The sequence below is a fragment of the Mustela lutreola genome, chromosome 7 (assembly GCF_030435805.1).
Source record: "Mustela lutreola isolate mMusLut2 chromosome 7, mMusLut2.pri, whole genome shotgun sequence".
Taxonomy (NCBI): Eukaryota; Metazoa; Chordata; class Mammalia; order Carnivora; family Mustelidae; genus Mustela; species Mustela lutreola.
The window spans coordinates 28,325,288-28,345,055 of record NC_081296.1 but is presented as its reverse complement, the minus strand read 5'-3'; the positions used below and the strand labels follow the sequence as shown (position 1 = coordinate 28,345,055).

Genomic DNA, 19,768 nt, shown 5'->3' with positions numbered 1-19,768 from the left:
CCTTCTCACTGTTTCCTCATTGGCCTTTTCCCTTTGTGTCCATCACTGGTATTTCTCCCTCTTCTTATAAGGACACCAGTCACATTGGGTTAGGGTCCTACTCTATGATCTCATTTAACTGTAATTACCCCCTTTTAAGGGTGCTGTATCCTAATATAACCAGATTGGGGTTAGGACTTCAACATAGGAATTTGATGGGGAGGGCATGGTGCAGTTCATAACAATGATCCATTCTGCTACTTTGTGATTTAAAACAAGACAGCATTGCGTTATCTGCTGTCTCCAAAATAACGGTATGAATAGAATGGGTTAGATGGGGCACTGAAAAATATTCAGGAATGAAATCTTCATTGAAGATTTCTTCACATCTTCATTGTGAAGATTTCTTCACATCTTCATTGAAGCAGGCCTCTGTAACCCACTGGTTGAGACAAAGTAAGTCACTTTGCCTCCTTGAGTCAGAATTTCTTCACTGGGGAAACAAGGAAAGGGCTATATAGCCTGCATGGATGGGAATATTAGAAATCATGTTTGCAAAACAGGTACTGACAGAAGATATTATTGTGAGCCAGTGGCATCATTCTGGACACTCCATGGGATCCAAAGGTGCAGTTAATTCCTTGCCCCCTTTGAGAGGCATTTATCTGAAGGATTCCTGAACATTGTGCTGTAGGACCATGCAACCTTGGATACACAGACTTGACGGTGAGCCAAAGGCCAAATACACTCAGGAGCTTGACACACACTACTTCTCCTGTGAGAACATTATGGAAATTTTTTGTGGGATCTTGAATGAACATCTGACTTCCCATGAAGACTGGATCTGAGGCTGAGCATGCACCCCATGCTTCACTACATCTGCCAGTATTCTAACACAGACTTCCTCATATGTGATCTCCTTCTGCATCTTATAATTTAGAAAAAAAATTTAATTAAAAATAAATAGATACCTTTCATAATAATAAACAGGGGTACATGAGGGACTTCTTAAGGTTGTAAACTAGAACATGGATTTTACAGAGTTACACTGAAATTCCTATGACTGCAGAAATATTTAACCAGGATCTGGAGTCAAGGAAAGGGCTGAGGAAGGAGGTCAAGCAGGAAAGGGAAAGCTGGAGTGACTGATCACAATGACAAAGGAGTCCACACAATGAGGCAGGGATGACTTAAAAACAGTTAAGTTTCCAGATAAAATAGAGCAAAATGCTTTCATGCTTGAAAGAACAACTTGAAAAAAATAGATAAAACAAATGAAACATGGCTTTAGAGCAAAGGATAGTAATCCCTGAGAGATGGGAAATGATAGGAGCAACCCGTACAATTGCCTCAAGTTTCCAGATTACAACACAGAGAGGTACAACCCAGGCAGAGTCCAGGAGATTGCCTGAATGGAGGAGACAGAACTGAGATTCCAGAGCCAGGCACATAGAGTACATGCAGCAGAGTACCAGAGAGGAGAGAGCTACAAAAAGTCCTTGAGTGGTCAGCAGATTATGATCAAGGTATGCATGTGAAGAAACTACCAGAGGTTGTAAAAAGGCGTCCTAAAAGGATCAGAGGGAACAGTGCCTGCATTCCCATGGGCCAAAAATCATATATTTGCCCCAAACCATATTGGTGGATAATTTATAGGGTATTGGGTAGAATCCTAAGAACAGATAGTTTATAGGGTATTGGGTAGAATCCTAAGAACAGACTTGCCTCAATAAAATTAACCCTTTATTAAACACTAGATCCTGTCTAGCAAATCTTAACACACAACCTTAAAGGATCAAACTGTTTCCATGTAACCTAACAGCAAACTGAGTTCAAGAATATTTTTAGGGGTACCTAGCTGGCTCAGTCAGTAGAGTGCAACTCTTGATCTCAGGGTAATGAGTTCAAGTCCTATATTGGACATGAAACCTACTTAGAGGAAAAAAAAAGAATATTTATAGGAATACAAAAAGTCCATTATGTAACAGGAAAATATTCACAATATCAGACCACAATTAAAAATAATTAGACATGCAAAGAAGCAGGAAAATGATCTGTGAAAGATACATAGAAAAGAACATTCCATTGTTACTCTATTCCAGGTGCTCAAGAAATTTAAATAGAGACATAACTCAAATAAAACTTCTAAAAATGTAAATGACAAGCCTGAGACAAAAAAATGAAATATACTACATAAATCAAAGGGCATGTCAAACATTGCAGAAAAACAGATTTGTGATTCTGAAGACACAGCAATGGAAGCTATCCAAGAACAAACACATAGAGGAAAAAAATAATTAATGCATGAAAAGAGCATCAGTGAGCTGTGGAACAAAACCTTGAGTGGTCTAATATGTGTGTAACTGGTATTCATAGAGGGGGAAGGGCAGAAAAAAGTATCTGAAGAAATAACAGCCAAAAACATTTCAAATTTGATAAAAATTATAAAGTCAAAGATCAAAGATGTTAAATTCCAAACACAAGCAATATGAAAAAAGAATACACCAAGGCACATCAAAATCAAATTGCTCAAAACCCATCATAAAGAGAAAATATAAAAAATAGACATGAAAATAGACTTGTCATACACACAGAAGCAAAAATCAGGGTGATGGTAAATTTCTCATTAAAAACAAAAAAAGTTGTAGTGAAAAGAAGGGCCATCTGTACCCCAATGTTCATAGCAGCAATGGCCATAGTCGCCAAACTGTGGAAAGAACCAAGATGCCCTTCAATGGACGAATGGATAAGGAAGATGTGGTCCATATACATTATGGAGTATTATGCCTCCATCAGAAAGGATGAATACCCAAATTTTGTATCAACATAATCTGGAAGAGATTGTGCTGAGTGGAATAAGTCAAGCAGAGAGAGTCAATTATCATATGGTTTCACTTACTTGTGGAGCATAAGGAATGACATGGAGAACATGGGGAGATGGAGAGGAGAAGGGAGTTGGGAGAAATTGGAGGGGGAGATGAATCATGAGAGACTATGGACTCTGAGAAACAATCTGAGGGTTTTGAAGGGGTGGGGGGTGGGAGGCTGGGTGGGTCTGGTGGTGGGTATTGGGGAGGGCACATATTGCATGGAGCACTGGGTGTGGTGCATAAACAATGAATTCTGGTACACTGAAAAGAAATTAAAAAAATAAAACATTAAAAAAAAAGAAAGAAAGCACTAAGACAGGGGAAATCTTTAAAGCACTGAAAGTAAAAACTGTCAACCTAGATTACTACATCCAGAGAAAATATATTTCAAAAATGAAGATAAAATAAAGATATTTTCAGACATACAAAGCCAAAATAATTCATTATCACAAAACAGGAAATCCAACAGGCAGAAGAAAGATAGAAATATGGATCTACACATTGAATGAAGAGACCAGAAAGGATAACTACATTGGGTAAATATACAAGATTGTTTCTTATTATTTAAACCCATTTAAAAGAAAATTGTTTAGGGGCACCTGGGTGGCTCAGTGGGTTGAGCCACTGCCTTCGGCTCAGGTCATGACCCCAGGGTCCTGGGATCGAGCCCCACATCGGGCTCTCTGCTCAGTGGGGAGCCTGCTTCCTCCTCTCTCTCTGCCTGCCTCTCTGCTTACTTGTGATCTCTGTCTGTAAAATAAATAAAATCTTTAAAAAAAAAAGAAAGAAAATTGTTTAAACAACAGTGATAGTAATGTACTGTGGAGTTTATAAAATGTATAAAATCATATGGATAACAGTAATAGCACAAAGGCCAGGATAACTAAAAAATATACTTTGTACAGTTCTTATGTTCTACTAAAATTTTTATAAGATCACATGAAGATATACCGTGATAGTTTAAAGATGCATTCTATAAATCCTAAAGCAACCACCAAACAATAACACAGAGAGCTATAACTAATAAGCCAACAGATGTTAAATTGTAATCATAAATAACACTCATTTTACCTAAGGAGTAATAGGAAAAAAGGAAAACAAAGTACAAAAGAGATAAACAGAAAAAAATAGCAAGATTTAAAGCTAATTTTGCCAATTATCACAGTAATTTTAAAGGGTCTGACCACTCTGATTAAAAGTTGGGGATTGGCATATTAGATTAAATGTTCAAGATCCAACTATACAGTATCTACAAGAAAAAAAAAAGAAAGAAAGAGAGAGAGAAACAGAGAAGCCATGTTTTACATATGAAGATACAAATCACTTAAAAGAAAAAGGATAGAAAATTGTAAACCATGTTAAAAATAATATAAATAGTACTAAATTTGCTCAAATATCAGAAATAGTCAATTCTTGATGATAGAATGCTATCAAAAATAAGCTTAATTCACAATGATAAAGAAGTCAGCTAAAGAAGATGTGACAATCCTAAATATGTATGCAACCACCCATTCAAAATACTTGAAGCAAACTCTGACAGAACTGCAGGGAGAAATAGACAAATTCATAGTTACAGTCAGAGACTTAAATAATTATTAATATTTATTAATTTTTAAGAATTAATAGAGGGACACCTAGCTGGCTTAGTTGGTAGTACATGTGACTCTCAATCTTGGGGTCATGAGTTCAAGCCCCACATTAGGTGTAGAGATTACTTAAAAATAAAATCTTTAACAATAAGAATTAATAGAACAAATAACAGGAACTCAGTAACAACACAGAAGACTTTAATAACACAGTTAACCAACTTTTCTTAATTGATATATAAAACATTCCAATAACCAACATCAGAATATTTTTTTTTTCATGTGCTGCAGAAACAATATTAACTAAGGTAGAACATATTCTGGATTCTAAAACAAGTCTCAATAAATTAAATTGATTTAAGTCTAACAAAGTACATTCTCTAGCCATAAACAATTAAACTAGAAACCAGTCATAGAAATATCTCTGGTGGGAAAAAAATCTCTAAATATTGGAAACTAATTTACACATTTATAAATAACACATAGATCAAAAAAAAAAAAAAAAGAAAGAAAAGAAAGAAACCACAATGGAAACTAGAAAGTATAAATGCAAATGAAAACACAACACATTAAATTTGTGGGCTTCCACTTTAATGATGTTAGAGTAAGAAAAGGTCTCAAGTCAATGACCACAGAGTCCACCAGAAAGAAAAAAGAGCAAACATAGTGGATTATATACAGAAGAAATAAAATTTAAAAATAGAAACTAATGTAACAGAAAACCAACCAAAAAACAAATTGATGAAATTAAAAGTCGATTCTTTTAGAAACTCTATAAACTGATAAACCCCTAGCCAGACTGATCAGAAAGAAAGAAGATACAGATTACTACCTTCAAGTGACATTACTACAGATTCTACAGGTTCAAAGAAATATATGGACTATAATTAATAATTTTATATCAATAAATTTGACAAGGTACATGAAATGGACAACTTTTTAAAATATATAAATTAGAAACCTCACTCAAGAAGAAACTGATAGCACGAATTGTCCTCTATCAAGGAAATTAAAATTATACTCAACATCCTTAAAAAGGAAACAAGTGAAAAAATGCTACCAGACCCAAATATCTTCACTAAGGAATTTAAGCAAGAAATAATATTAATTCTACATTAACTACAAACTCTTACATAAAAATCAAAGAGGAAGGAGTACTTCTCAATCCATTCCATGAGACAAGAATTACTCTGATATGAAAACCAGGAGAAGATATTACAAGAAAAGAAAACCACAGAGCAATCCTTTAATGACTATAAACACAAAATCCCTGAACAAAATACAAAGAAATTGAATCAACATGTGAAGAAGAGCAAATGTGTGGCCGGTTTGGATTAATCCTAGCAGTGTATGGTTGATTTAACATCTGAAAATCAATTAATTAATATACCATGCATTCCAGTCATTTCACACCTAGGTATTTATTTACCCAAGAGAAATTGAGGCATATATTCATACAAGAATATGCAAATGAATTTTTATAGCAGCTATATTTGTAAAAGACAAAACCTATAAAATCCAAAATTCTCATCAATGATTGAATACACAGAATGTATTATATTCATACAATGGACTATTACTTAGCAATAAAAAAGAATGAAGTGGTGATACATGCAACAACATAAACAAATCTCAAAATAATTATGCCAAATAATAGAAAGAGAATTTTATTTAAATTCTACAAAGCACAAACTGGTGTATAGGGACAGCTATCAGAGGTTGACTAGGGATAGGGGCAGACTAGAGAGGTGAAGGAACAAATGATATAAAGCAGCATGAAAAAAATTTGAGGGGATGTCATATATATTCACATTCTTGATTATAGTGATAGTTTAATAGGTATATTCATATGTTAAAACATATCTTGTTGTGCACTTTAAATGTATTCATATTTTTAAGTGTTAAATATACCTCAATAAAGCTATTTTATTGAGAAAATAATAACAAACGTTAAAAGGCCAGGATGCTTTTGGAAATATGTGTTGTGGTGGCCACATGTTTGCACCAACCAAAACCTGGCGCCATTGGCACCGCAGAGTGAACACAATACAGAAGCAATGTGCTATCTGCTCTGCCCTGGCTGCCTCAGCCTTACCAGCACTAGTCATGTCTAACAGTCATCTTATTGAGGAAGATCCTGAACTTCCTTTCATGGCTGAAGATAAAGCTGAAGGTTGCAAGAAGACCAAGAAGTCTGTTTTGCTTCTTAAGAAACTTAAATTATATCAAAAAGGTCTATGATATCAATGGGGTGATATAAAAAAGTTCTATGATATCAAAAAGGAACAATATCAAAGAGGTCTGTGCTTCCCAGTGAATCAGAGCTGTCAAGGGCAAAACAAAAAACCATCATCGTATGCAGCACAGGGGACCCTACATCACCTATAATGAAGACAACAGTATCATCGAGGCTTTCAGAATCATCCCAGGAATTACTTTACTTAATGTAAGCAAACTGAACATTTTGAAACTTGCTTCAGGTGGACCTGTGAGACATTTCTGCATTTGGACTGAAAGAGCTTTCTGCAAGTTACACAATCTGTTGGCACTTGGTGTAAGGCTGCCTGCCTCAAGAGTAACTACAACAGGTACCTGGGTGGCTCAGTGGGTTAAAACCTCTGCCTTGGGCTCAGGTCATGATCTCAGGGTCCTGGGATTGAGCCCCACATCGGGCTCTCTGCTTAGTGGGGAGCCTGCTTCCTCCTCCCTCTCTGCCTGTCTCTTTGCCTGCTTGTGATCTCTGTCTGTCAAATAAATAAATAAAATCTTAAAAAAAATTTTTTTTTTAAAAAGAGTAACTACAACATTCCCATGTATAAGATGCGTAATACGGACCTTAGCAGAATCTTGAAAAGCCCAGAGATTCAAAGAGCCCTCTAAGCATCATGCAAGAAGATTCATGACAGAGACCTGAAGAAGAATCCAAAGAAGAACCCGAGAATCATATTGAAGCTAAATCCATATGCAAAGACCATGCATGAGAACAACATTCATCGCCAGGCCAAGAATTACAAACTCTGGATGGATACGGCAGCAGGAAACTTAGAAGCCAAATCAGATGAGAAGTGGGGTCTGGGCGAGAAGCCCACGGTAGGAAAGAAGGGAAAGAAGGCTACTGGTGTGCAGAAGAAGAAACCTTTGGAGGGAAAAAAAGTTGCAACTACCAAGAAACCAGCAACTGACAAGAAGGCTGCAGAAAAGAAACACACCATGGAAGATAAGAATCCTGCTGCCTAAAAACTTACATTTATTTGTTCCATAAAAGTCAAATCATTTAGACAGCTAATTTTGAATAAAGACCTGATCAAAGACAGTGGGAAAAAGAAAGATAGCAAATATTCCCAACTTGATCTATAGATTCAACATAATTCCAAATAAAATTCTAGAAAGAATTTTTTAAAGAAATTGACAAGTTAATATTAAAATTTACATGAAACTACAATAGACTTTTATAAAATTAAACAAGAAAATAATTTGGAAGACTTATTCTACCTGACTTTGAGACTTCATATAATTCACTAATCAAGGCAATGTGGCTTTGGCATCAAGACAGACAAGTAGATAAATGGAACACAGTCTATTACTATGTGTATAGTACAGATCTGAGTTCTGACACTGGTTCCAAGACAATTAAATGTGGAAAAAAATATTTTGAATAAAGGATGCTTGAACAATTGGAAAACCATTAGCAATAAAATAAACATCAACCATTATCTCACACCATAAAAAAAAATGAACTTCAAATCGATTACACACCTAAAAAAACCCCGAAATCTATAAAACTTCTGGAAGGAAACAGAAAGTCTATGTGGTGTTGGGGTAGGGAAAGTTTTCTTAGATGCAACACAAATGTCAAATTTTAAAACAAAAATACATATATACATGCACAAGTAAATATAATTTAACCAAAACAAAAAATTTTTGCTCTCTAAAGAGCAAAGAAAATTATTAGGAAAACTAAAAGGCAAGCCATAAGCGGAAAGAAAATATTTGTAAAAATGTATCAGGCAAAGTACTGATATTCAGAAAGAGTTCTTACAAAACAATAACAAAAACAAACTAATAATAATGTAAGGAAAATATTTGAACAGGTACTTCACAAATAAAAAAATAAATAGCCAATAAATACATAAAAATATGCCAATGATATTATTTTTTCAGAGAAACATAAGTTAAAGCCACTAAATAAGGTAACATTCCACTAGCATTAGAATCACTAAATGTTATAACAAAAAAATTAAAATAAGAAAAATACTGACTTTATCAGTGTTATGAGAATATGGATAAATTGAGATATTCATGTGCCGGTGGGAATATAAAATGATACAGCTCCTTTGGAAAACAATTTCATGGTTTCCTAAAAATTTAAACATACAGCTACCATATAAGCCAAGATTCTACTACTGGTTATTTATCCAAGAGGGATAAAATCATATGTTCACACAAAGATCTATAGATAAATGTATACCGCATTTTTATCTGTAATAACAAAATACTGGAAATAACTCAAATGCCCTTTAACAAGTGAATGGAATATCTATACAGTGGAATATTATTCAGTAACTCATGCAACACAAGTGACAAAATGATTATGCTGAGTGAAAAAAGCAAGGTAAAACAAAAATTGTAAATGCATATATAAATTCAAGAAAATGTAAACTGATATGCAGTGACTGAATGAAATTAGTGGTTGCATGGGGATAGTGATGGAGAGAAAATTTTAAGGGTAATGAAAAAAATTTTTTTCAATTTATTTATTTTCAGAAAAACAGTATTCATTATTTTTGTACCACACCCAGTGCTCCATGCAATCCGTGCCCTCTATAATACCCACCACCTGGTACCCCAACATCCCACCCCCCCGCCACTTCAAACCCCTCAGATTGTTTTTCAGAGTCCATAGTCTCTCATGATTCACCTCCCCTTCCAATTTACCCCAACTCCCTTCTCCTCTCTAATACCCCTTGTCCTCCATGATATTTGTTATGCTCCACAAATAAGTGAAACCATATGATAATTGACTCTCTCTGCTTGACTTATTTCACTCAGCATAATCTCTTCCAGTCCCGTCCATGTTGCTACAAAAGTTGGGTATTCGTCCTTTCTGATGGAGGCATAATACTCCATAGTATATAAAATTTTTTATTTTATTTGTGATAATGATTTCATAGGTAAATGTATTTATGTCAAAACTGACTGTAAGAGGTGCCTGGGTGGCTCAGTCAGTTGAGTGTCTGCCTTCAGCTCAGGTCATGATTCCAGAGTCCTGGGATGGAGCCCCACATCCGGCTCCCTGCTCAGTTGGGAGCCTGCTCCTCCCTTTCTCTCTTGATGCTCCTCCCTGCTTGTGCTCTCTTTCCCTGTCAAATAAATAAATAAAATCTTTAAAAAAAACAAAAAACTGACTGTAAGTACATGTATGTTAGCATACTTCAGTTTCATTTCAAGTATATGTACTTTAATATACTTCAATTATTCCGCAATAAGAAAACAAAATTCCATTCATAAAAGTAGCACAAAGAGCTCCCAATGGCCAAAGTGGAACAATTAGAGAAACAAAACAATTTTGGATCACAGCCAAACATATGAAATGTGTCCATGTGTCCACACAGACTTAAATGAATTAATTATTGGAAGAGAAGAGAAAAATACTCTATGTAGAAGAATTCCAAATAATTTATGGAGATAAATATTACATCACAGAAGTGAAGTATGGCTCTCCACTCCTTATGTGTAGAAGGTACAAAGTAAATTTCTTCTAAAAAGTACAGTATGGAGAGAGAAAAAAAAAAACAAACAGTAACTTTTAGTGGAGAAACCTGACAAATGCTACTTCAGCCCGGTGATCAAGGTCAACATTAACAGTGATAAACCATGTTGACATTATGTACCCTTGATAAGATATTATGAGAATGTACTTAATCTCTGTGCTTTTTCTTTCAAAACCCATAACACCATTCTATTTGGGAGGAAAAATAAAAACAGACAAGTTGCAATAGCAAATCATACTACAAAATACTTGGGACTCAAAACAGTCAAAGTCATGAAAAACAAGGGAAGTCTTTAGAAACTATCACAAGCAAGAGAAACCTAAGGAGACCTGAAAATTGAATATAATGTGGTATCCTGTGATCCCATGGGATCCTAGAACTAAGAATAAATAAATAGACTATGGACTTCAACTAAAAATAATACATCAATATCTGCTTATTTATAGGAAATGCTTCATTAATATAAGACATTAATAATAGAGAAGGCTGAGTTTGTAGTGTATGGGAACTATAGTAATTTATGTGTTTAAAATGAACTCATAAGTAAAAATGAATGATAATGAAAGCAGCCAAGTATGTACCTAGAATAATATGAACTGGTTTAAATATTATATAAAGTGCTTTTTAAGTTACAAGAAAGAATAAATAAAATCTAAATTAGGTGGAAGGAAAGGAACAATACTGATAAGGGCAGAAATCAATGAAACATAAAATGGACAATGGAAAAAGCTAGCTCTATGAAAAGATTTTAAAAATTACAACCCCTGTGAGATAGATCAAGACAAAAAAAAAGTAAAAAACAAAAATTACTAATATCAGTAAGGAGACATCCCTATAGACCCTACAGACATAAATGAGACAATAAGGTAATATTATCAACTTTTTTTTTTTTTTTTGCAAACAAATTCAACTAAGATGAAACTCTTTGTAAGGTTAAAAAATTACAAAACAAGAAATATAATGTCTGGAATTATAGGATTAGATGGTATTTCTAATTTTTTTAGGAACCTCCACATAAATATAGAGAACAAACCAGTGGTTTTCAGAAGGAAGGGAAGGATGAGTAAACTGGATATGGCATCACAGGAGCTAGAACAAAGCAAAATTTATGTTTAACACTTTAATTTGGTATAATACTGAATTTCCAAGCCAGTGTATTCAGACAAAAAGAAAAAAGAAATAATGGAAATAGTGGAAATAAAAAAATAAAATTGCCTTTACTCACAGATGACACAATAACCTTTGTAGAAAACCCTAAGGAATCCATGACAAGAAGGGAAAAAAAAAAAAAAAAAAAACCACTAATAAGTGAATTTAGCAAGGTTTCAGTACACAAAGTCAATATACAAAATCAAATGTACTCTTAATACTAACAATATTCAGGGGCTCTTGGGTGGCTCAGTGGGTTAAAGCCTCTGCTTTTGGCTCAGGTCATGATCTCAGGGTCCTGGGAAAGACTAGCGCCCACCTCCCCCTGTCAGGCTCTCTGCTCAGCAGGGAGCCTGCTTCCTCTCTGTCTGTCAAATAAATAAATAAAATCTTAAAAAAAAAAAACTAACAACATTCAATTGAAAAATTAATGTTTATACACCACTTAACAGTAGTTAGGGACAGTTATAAATACTATGGATAATTTTTAAAAATATGTATAAGATATATATGCTGAAAGCTATATTACATTTTTTTTAAAAAGTAAAGAAAACCTTAATAAATACATTATATATCATATTAATGGGCTGGAAGATTCAATATATTTAAGGTGGCACTTTTTCCTTCAAAGTAATCTATAGAATTAAAGGCAATTCCAATAAAAATCCTAGCAGTATTTTTGTAGAAATTAACAAATAGATTCTCAAATTATAAAGAAATCCAAAAGACCTAGGATGGGCAAAATAAAATCTTTAATTAGAAAAAAGGTTTTCTCAGACAATAAAAATGTTTTATTTCTTAATAGGGATGTGGGTTAAATGGGTTTATACATTTGGCAAAATACACCGAACCATATATGTATGAACCAGCACAGTATTTACACTGTATGTAAAGTGTACCCCAACAAAAAGCTATAAAAATTAAATGACCAGTAACAAAAAAAATGAACCCTCAAATGGCTTAATAGTACATTATGCTAAATAATTTGTTCAGATTGTTTCAAATATATAGAGTCCCCATTTCTTGGAGTAGACATGAATGTTATACAAATAGCCTCATTGCAGGTACTTGGCGGAGTGCAAGTTTTGCCATCTTGGAAATCAGGCTAGATTATGCTAGTTTGTCAACTTGTGGCAATGCCACAGATAGGTAACATCCTCACTGATCTTCTCCCTCTCCTCTCTCACAAGTTCTCCTTGTTGGCCAAATCCAGTAAGAAGCTTGAGAGTAAGCAAGCCCTTTGATACAGATGGGCTTCTTTAGGCACAGCATACAGGAAGACAGAGAGGATGAGCACAGATGCCCTGAGATATAGCAAGAGTTAGAAATTGACAGTTGCATTTAAGCCCTTGAGATGTTTAGCCTCCTTGGTTATGCCATACAACCCAGCCAATCCTGATATCTTCCAAATAAATTTATGGATTCAGTATAACTTTGATATTGAAAACGGAGATAATAAGAAAGAAATATTATAAGCCAATCTTACTCGTGCATGTAGATGTCATTATCCTAAACAAAACATTAGTAAAAGAGATCTAACAAAGCATGGGTTAACATTAGGAAAACTATTATGTATTCAAGGAGAAAAACAAATTCAATGAAGACAGAAAAGATAATTTTTTTTTAATGTCAACACCAGAAAGCAGACCAGTGGTTGCCTGGAAGAGAAGAGGGAAGAACAGGGAGGACATGAGGAGGGAACTATAAAGAACCATAAGGAAATTGGGGGTGATAGAAATATTAATCATCTTGGTCATGGTGATGATTTCTTGACTATATGCATATGTCAAAACTGGTCAAGTTGTACTCTTTGAGTGTGTTCAGTTTATCTTAGGTCAATCCTATCTCAATAAGACTTTTAAAAAACATACATGATAAATATTTTTAGTACACAAAGAAATAGAAGGAATTACCTTAAACTTTAGGCCACCTTTATCTTTCTTTCAATTCCTCATAGTTCTTAAAACTGCACTGGGGTATTATCTCTTGATGGTGCGTCCCCACCCTTTCCAACACTGGTATTTGTGAGATTATTTTATCTCCTCAGTTGGTTGCACATGTTGTTCAAGTGTTTTCAGCTTATTATCTTAGTTGCTCTGTTTTTATCAGGGGATTCAGGGAAATTTGAAATCTATGCTGCTGACTGCTTCCCAGTCTCCTCTGCTCAGCTGGAAGTTTTTGTTGGGGACCCAGGGTTAAAGGGTCAAAGATACACCTGTTAGTGGCATCTATATATGACCTCTCCTGTTCTGAGGATGACTACAGTGCAGGGTCACATCTCTGTTCCTTCCAACACATTGAGGATGGGAGAGGATATGCCTTGTTTCCTCACCCTCTAGGATTTTCACTCACATGAAATGTTTTATTTCTATTTCTTTGAATTGGGGATTATTTTACAATTCTTTTGGCCTCTCTTTCCTACCCCAACCCTCAAGCAATACTGCACCATGGTGATGGTGGCAGCAGACGCAACTGAGGCCAGGCAGGCACTTAAAATGCTGATTTAGATGACCCTTCTCTCTGACTAGAAGAGGTGTGTTCTCAAGAGTGTGAAGAATGTCTCTATTTGTTTGTTTGTTTGTTTTTTCTTTTGCTATACTCCTGCAACTTGGCCGTGAATGGAGATGCAGCTATGAGAAGTGTGTGGCAGAATGTGGAGGTTAGAGTCCTAGTTTTACAGCTGGAAGACCCCAGAAAGTTGGACAGAGTGAAGAAGACTGAAGAGAAGGGAGAGTAAGAGAGTAAATTCATAAAGTTGTATATGAATTCCTGAATAGTTCCATATCTATCTATAACAAAACTCTGAATTTTTCTTTAAAAACAAAAAACCCTCCATGTGCACACAGTTTTGCTGGTGAAACTACAAAGTATTCAAAGAAGAAACAGTATAAATTCCACACAGTTACTTCCAGAAAGTATATTTTTATAAGATAACTATTACCCTGATCCCAAAGCGAAGTCAAAGATAGTACAAGAGAACAATGAACCAATATCCTTATGAAGATAGATGCAGAATTTCTCAACAAAGTACTGACAAATTGATTACAACAAACCATAAAAAAGAAAAAAAAAAAAAAAACCACGATGACAAAGCTGGATATATCCTAGGAATGCAAGGCTGGTTCAATATTCAAAAACAGAAACATAATCCACCATATTAACAGACTAGTGAAGAAAACTACATGACCCTCTAAATTGACTTAAAAGAAACATCTGCCAAAATTTGATATGCACTCATAACTCAAACATTCAGCAAACTAAGACAAAAAGTGACACCCCCCACCACCAACACCTGCCAAGGGCATTAACAAAAGCCATTAGCTAACATCACACTTAATGTTGAAAGATTTATTTTATTTTATTTTTTTGGTCCAAAGATCAAAAATAAGGCAAGGATGTCCACATTTATCTCTTTTATTCATTTTCCTACTGGAATTTCTTGCTAGTACAATTTGTGAGGAAAAAAAATGACATATGGATGGGAAAAGAAGAAGAAAACTGTTCCTATTAACAGAATATAATATTATCCATACATAAAATCCAATTGAATTTGTTAAAAAGAACAAGAAATAATAAGGCTGTAGGATATAAATTCGACACACAAAAGTCAATCATATTTCTGAATAATAGCAATAAGCAATGGAAATGGGAAATTTTGAAAATTAACAATACCTTTAAAAATTACTTTGAGGAGCGCCTGGGTGGCTCAGCGGGTTAAGCCGCTGCCTTTGGCTCAGGTCATGATCTCAGGGTCCTGGGATCGAGCCCCGCATCGGGCTCTCTGCTCAGCAGGGAGCCTGCTTCCTCCTCTCTCTCTGCCTGCCTCTCTGCCTGCTTGTGATCTCTCTCAATAAATCTCTCTCAAATAAATAAATAAAATCTTTAAAAAAATAATAATAAAAAATAAAAATAAAAATAAAAATTACTTTGAAATACTTACAAATAAGTTGACCAAACCATGTGAAGGACCTTGATATTACCAAACATTGATGAAAGAAATCACAGAAAAAATAAATAGACGTATGTACATACATGTAGCATATCAGTTCTCCCCAGATGGATCTACAAATTTAACTCCATTCCAATCAAAACCTCATCCAGTGTTTTTGTAGATACAGATAAGCTTGATTCTGAAAGTTATATAGAAAGGCAAAGGAACAGGGCACCTGGGTGGCCTAGTCAGTTAAGCATCTGCCTTTGGCAGGGAGCTGGACCAAGGGTCCAGGGATTGAATGCTTCATCAAGCTCCCTGCCAATGTCTGGCTCCTCCTTCAGTGGAGAGCCTGCTTCTCCCTCTCCCCGCTTCTTGTTCTCTCCCTTCGCTTTCTCTCTCTCTCTCTCTCATAAATAAGTGAAGTCTTTTAAAAAAAAAAAAAAAAAAAAGGAAGTAGTAAAGCCAAATATTTTTGAAAAGAAGAAAGTCATAGGACTCACAGCATTTGATTTTTAAAATTAATATAGAACTATAGTAATCAAAGAAGGTGAAGGGATATATATCAATGCAACATAAAATACATAAATTAATCCACACAATTGATTTTTGGCAAAGGTGCAAAGGTCATTCAATGCAGATAGGAAAGTCTTCAACAAATGTTGTTGAAAAATTGGGTATCTCCAAATCTTCACACCTATTACAAAAAATTAATGAAAAATAGGTGATATATAAATGTAAAATGCAAATCTATAAAACTTTTTGAAGAAAACATAGAGGATATTTGTTACATGGAGTTAGAGAAAGAGTACTTAGGTATCTCACCAAAAATCTGAGCCATAAAATAAAATAAAAAATTCTAAATCAGACTTCATCAAAATTAAAAATGTTTGTTTTATGAAAAAGAAAACCTCTTAATAGAATGAATAGATAAGCTAAAGAATGGAAGAAAATATTTACAAATCATATATTTGATAAAGGACTTATATCCAGAATTTATAAAGAACTCTCAAAACTTAACAGAAATAAAATAATACCATAAAAATGAATTTAAGACTTGAACAGAAAATTCACCAAAAAGAATAGAAAGATGGCAAATAAGCCCATAAAAAGAGGTTCACCATCATTAACCATTAGGGAAATGCATGTTACGACCATAATGATAGGGAGACATCTGGTCTGGGGTCTGGTGTGTAAAGAACTTGCAAATCATTGTTGTCTCTACAGTAAGAACTGGACAAATGGAAAAGCAGTGACTTTTCCTGGACCCCTCATAAAATTGGTGTTGCAGGAAAAACTACCACCTGGAAATCTGAGAAAAGACAGGTGAATCTAGAAAGTCACACTGAGATCTGCTCACCTGGGGAAGCTACTGGAGCTACACACTGGTAGAATGCCTAAACGATAATTTTGACAAATTACAAGAGGCTAAGTGAGGACCAGTTTGAAAGTGAAAAACTCCTGGGGGTCAATCTTAGGAGGACTCCCACACTTCAATGTACATTACCTCTAGAAACCTTGCCAGGTTCTCACAATGCAGGTCCAAAGAAGATTCCCTTTTGGCATTCACAGGGAGAGAAAGAATAATCCTTGTGAAATATACCAGAGACTTTTCCATAAAAGAAGCATACTTTCCAGGGGGAAAGCTTTTATTGGAGCCCTGTCCCATTACCATAAAAAAAGAAAGTCCTCTCAATCCACCCCCTAGAGCCTGCCTGTCTTACCTAAAGCATGAGGGAAGAGGAATCCATAGAAAAAGAAACACCTGTCAAGGTCACAGGGCAGAGAAACATGTGTGCTAAAAGACTCAGTATAATTGGAAGATTATGAAGTTCTCTCCCTCACCCATACCTTACCACTATACTGACAGGGTTCAAGGATACTAACAGTAGGTAACAGATAAGCTGCACAACACAGATTCTTTGAGGAGGAGTCCTTAGGGAAGCTCAAAGTTAAGAGAGAAGACAACAAACAAGAACAACAAGAATTTGAAGCCTCTGGTAACCTACAAACACAGTTGTAAAAACAGAGCATCAGTCCTACCCATATTAACATCAATCCTCATTGTAGAGGACAATTTACCTCAGTTCTCATTACCCAATAAAAATTTACAAGTCATCATAAAAGAGGAGAACACCATCTTCCATTGTGTATATATACCACATTTTCTTTATCCATTCATCAGTCAATGGATATGTGGGCCCTTTCCATAATTTGGCTATTGTTGATAATGGTGCTATAAACATCAGGGTGTATGTACTCCTTTAAATTAGTATTTTTGTATCCTTTGGGTAATACCTGGGATGACAATTGTTGGATCTGGAGTAGTTCTATTTTTAACTTTTTAAGGAATGCCCATACTATTTCTCACAGTGGCTATACCAGTTTGCATTTCTTCCGATTGTGCAAGAGGATTCCCCTTTCTCCTCATCCTTGGCAAACCTGTGTTGTTAATTTTAGCCATTCTGACAGGTGTGAGGTGATATCTCATTGTAGTTTTGATTTATATTTACCTGAAAATGAGTGATGTTGAGCATGTTTCACATATCTGTTGGCCATCTGTATGTCTTCTTTGAGAAAATGCCTACTTAAGTCTTCTGCCCATTTTTAAACTGGAATATTTGTTTTTTGGGTGTTGTTCTATAAGTTCTTTATAGATTTTAGAGGCTAATCCTTTATCAGATATGCCATTTGCAAATATCTTCTCCCATTCTGTAAGCTGCTTTTTAATTTTGTTAATTGTTTTCTTCACTATACAGAAGCTTTTTATTTTTTATGAAGTCCCAATAGTTTATTTTTACTTTTGTTTCCCTTGCCTCAGGACAAATATCTAATAAGAAGTTGTTGTGGCTAATGTCAAAGAGGTTACTGCCTGTGTCCTCCTCTAGGATTTTAATGGTTTCATGCCTCACATTTTGGTCTTTAATCCACTTCGAATTCATTTTCGTATATAATGTGAGGAATATAACTAAGCCATCAAAAAGAATGAAAGCTCACCATTTGCAACAACGTGAATGGAGTCAGAGAGTATTATGCTAAGTGAAGTTAAGTCAGTCAGAGAAAGACCAATACCATATGATTTCACTCATTTGTGGACTTTAAGAAACAAAACCAATGAACATACAGGGAGAAAAAAGAGAGGAAAACCAAGAAAAAAACTCTTCACTGTAGAGAACAAATTGATGGTTACTGGAGGGGAATTGGGTGGGGGATGGGTTAAATAGGTGATGGGTATTAAGGAGGGCACTTGTTGGGATGAGCACCAGGTGTTACATGTGCAAGAATCACTAAATTCTGCACCTGAAACTATTATTACACTATATGTAAACTAGCAGGAACTTAAATAAAAACTTGGGAAAAAAAGAGAGGCAAACCTAGAAGCAGACATTCAACTATAGAGAAAAAATGATGGTTATGGGGTAGGGGTGGGGGGTTTATTAAAAAAAAAAAAAACAGAAGAACATAGAGAAAATTAAAAGATAAAGAAACCAACCCTGGTTCTTTGCACAGATTACTCAAATCTGTAAAACTGTGCCAGGCTTACCAAGAAAAAAAGATACAGGGCACCGTGTAATAATATCAGAAATGAAAGAGAATTCATCCCTCCTGACTTCATGAACATTAAAAAAAAAATAAAGAATGACAATCAACAACTTTATACCCACAAATGTGAATGTTTTGAAGAAATAAATCAATTCCTTTAAAGACAACTACCAAAATATATGCAAAAACAAGTAGATAAACTAAATGAGTCTGTATTTATAAAGAAACTGAATAATTAATAGCTTTCCAAAATAATCACCGACCGAGATGGTTTCAACAGTGAATTTTACCAAAGGTTTAAGAAAGAAATTATACTAATTTTTTACAATCTCTTCCAGAAGGTAGAAACAGAAGGAGCACTTCCTAACTCATCCTATGAGTCCAGCATTACCTTAATATCAAAGCAAGATATAGATTTTACAAGAAAGGAAAACTACGAACCAATATCTATCATAAACATAGACATAAAAAATCTTGAATAACAAAACAGCAAACTGAATCTAGCATTGCAGGGTGCCTGGGTGGCTCTTTCTGTTAAGCGTCAGCCTTCAGCTCTGGTCATGATCCCGGGGTCCTGGGATCAAGTCCTGCATGGGGAATCCCTGCTCAGTGAGGAGTATGCTTTTCCCTCTCCCTTTGCCCTCACCCTGCCCATGCTGTCTCTCACTCTCGCTCTCAAATAAGTAAATGAATCCAGCACTGAATAAAAACAATTACATACCCCAACCAAGTAGGATTCAACATACCTATGCAAGACTGACTCAACATTCAGACATCAAATCCATCACATCAATAAGCTAAATAAGAATTATCATGTGATCATATCAATAGATGCAGAAAAAGCATTTGACAAAATTCAACACCTATTCATTAAGGAAAAAAAAAAAGCTTTCAGCAAACTAGAAATAGAAAGTTCCTCGATTTGATAAAGAATATGCA

General features: G+C 35.0%; 1 pseudogene; it reads left to right on the top strand.

The window, feature by feature from the left end:
• Positions 1 to 1,391: 1,391 nt before the first annotated feature.
• LOC131837088 (large ribosomal subunit protein uL4-like) lies at positions 1,392 to 7,672 on the top strand (annotated as a pseudogene).
• Positions 7,673 to 19,768: the final 12,096 nt, after the last annotated feature.